Source organism: Balaenoptera ricei, chromosome X, assembly GCF_028023285.1.
Source record: "Balaenoptera ricei isolate mBalRic1 chromosome X, mBalRic1.hap2, whole genome shotgun sequence".
Lineage (NCBI taxonomy): Eukaryota > Metazoa > Chordata > Mammalia > Artiodactyla > Balaenopteridae > Balaenoptera > Balaenoptera ricei.
This window is the reverse complement of record NC_082660.1, coordinates 129,514,315-129,516,924: the sequence shown is the minus strand read 5'-3', so window position 1 is coordinate 129,516,924 and position 2,610 is coordinate 129,514,315. Positions and strand designations below refer to the sequence as shown.

Sequence of the window (2,610 nt, the reverse complement as noted above, 5' to 3'; positions counted from 1 at the left end):
TTTGAACACAAGGCACAGGTTTCCAGGTGCACAGAAATACATCTCCATTTTACGACTGCTTTTTAAAAATCTCAATCTTTTAGGACAGGGATAAAAGAACAAATTGTTTCTTATTTAAGCAACAAGACCTTCCTTACTATGACCTTATGGGCTTTTTTTAAGAGCTGATCATCTGAATTTCTAGGACTTCTTGCAATTATGTACATAGCATGTATATTATTTCGTTTCTACACCCACCTACCACTAGCTGGTTGTTGCCTCCTAGACCCTGGTGAGTTTCTTCCGTGGTTAAATGATGTTTTAGTTTCTGTATAAACACAGAGCCTCTTTGTTGTCTTCTATAAATAATATTTTCTTCCTCTGTGTGTCATTACAGTCCCTTTAGGCTTCTTGTTTCCTCTTCATGAAATAAATATTAGGGGATAATAGTGTACATTTCCACTCCTACTATAAATGCAATGGTCTGCATTATGACAGAGTTATTAACTTTTCTTTATTCTATCACTCCATCCATTTTTGGTCCTTTCCCACAGGGTACGGCAACAGAGTCCGGTCCTTCTAGTATACTATACAACATGTAAGTTTTAACAGTGGATTTAGCCTATAGCTGTCGGTGGTGGGTAGCACTGAACTCCTGAACCTCCCAATCCTAGATCCAGTTGATATTTTCAAACTTAAAGTCATATAAGACAAGAGAAAATTCTACAGCCATACCATATTGAGGTTTCTGGGGATATTTCTGTATGTTCAGCAGATTTATCAATAATCTCTGGCTTCTCCATTCCTTGGCCAATCAGAAAAAGGACAGCCATCATACAGCAGACTTGACGATAAAGGAACACCTGGCCAATCATTTCACATTGACATAACTAGAAAGGTTCTTGTCCTTTCCCCTCCCCCAGGCTCTGGACTCCTAGCTGTACTTGAGCAGAGAGAGTAGTCCACTGAAAATTAATCACTCTGTTGGCTACATGTATTTTACACAAGCTCCTGAAATCTTATGTGTCGTCCTATTTCTGAGCTGTATAATTCATGGTTACAATATCTAAATCAGCACAAGGGGAAAATGGCAGTAAGTCTGCTCATGATAGCTGAACCTAGCACTGAAGCTGGGTTCTACAGGGGCCCAGGCCAGTATAGAGAAGTCTGGAAGGAGCACCTGATTGGAAATGTGGGCATAATGAATCTCTTTAGCAGCATCGTTGACCTCTTTCAAATTAAAATCCTCTGAATCCCTGCCCCTTGGAAAGTAAAAACAAAGGTCAAGAGAAATCACCTGTCCAAAGTCATTTAATGTCTTCATTTGTTCATCCACATCAGTGAGGGTTGGAGGTCTGCCTGTTTTCTCCTAGTCTAGTCTTGGTTAAGCCTCAGTTTCTGTTCAGTTGTATTGTGTTCTCCTGACTGGCAAAGCCTTGGTATCCCTAGTCCAGACCAGACAGACTAATGTTAGGGTTGCATGTCTTTGGTCATGAGCACTGAAATTAAAAAAAAAAAAAGAGCACACTTAGCATTTCCAGTTCCTGAAGAATTTTCTCTAATATTTGAATTCTTGTTGTTGTTGGCCTGTTCCTTTTTAAGCCATTGCATCTCCTTCTCCAGTTCTTGTACTCTTATTAGGAGTTTTTCAGTCTGGTTTCTGTTTCTGTCAGTATTAGCAATGAAATGATAACCCCAGGAATAAAGGAACCATACAGGTCCGACCCATCTGCTCATCGTGGGCCACTGCTATAGCCCATTTTCTAATTGGATTTTTAAATTTTTTCACTGTTGAATGTCAAGAGCTCTTTATACGTTTCAGATACAAGTCCTTTGTCAGGTAATGTGATTTATATTTTTTTCCCAGTCTGTAGCTTATGTTTCATCATCATTATAGCATGTTTCACAAAGCAAAAGTCATAATTTTCATGAGGTCCAGTTTATCAATTTTTTCCTTTTATGGATCACGCTTTTGGTGTCTAAGGACTTTTCACCTGGTCTTAGGTACCAAACATCTTCTCTAAGATTATATAGTTTTACATTTCAATGTGTGATTTTTTTTTCGTTTCTGTATAAGGTATGAGATTTGGGCCAAGGTTTTTTTGTTGTTATTTTGTTTTGTTTTTAAACTATGGATGTCCAATTGCTCCAGGACAATTTGTTAAAAAGGGTATTCTTACTCCTTGAATTGCTTTTTCAGTTTTGTCAAAAATAGTTAGGAATATTGGTTTGAGTCTATTTCTGGGTTCTTTATTCTGTTCCATTGATATATGTCATCCCTCAGCAAACACCATGCTGTCTTCATTATTGTGACTGCATAGTAAACCTTAATACCAGGTAGTGTGACTCTTTCCACTGTATTCTTGTACTCTCTTTGTAGTTTTGTTATCAGGGTAATCCTGGCTTCATAAATGAGATGTGAAATGTCCTCACCCTCTTTGATTTTGTGATAAAGCGTAAATGTCAATGTATAATCTCTAACTGTTTAGTAGAATTTTCCAGTGAAATCATGTGGACATGGGTATTTTTTTTTTTTCAGAACTTAAACTACAAATTCAATCTCTTTATTGGTTATAGGACTAATTACATTGCCTATATAACCTTGTTGGGGGGGGGGTGGTAACTTGTGGT

At 37.7% G+C, this 2,610-nt stretch overlaps 1 pseudogene; it reads right to left on the bottom strand.

Moving 5' to 3' along the window:
• Window positions 1-227: 227 nt before the first annotated feature.
• Window positions 228-1,716, bottom strand: LOC132357210 (tRNA pseudouridine(38/39) synthase-like; annotated as a pseudogene).
• Between the last annotated feature and the right edge of the window lie 894 nt (window positions 1,717-2,610).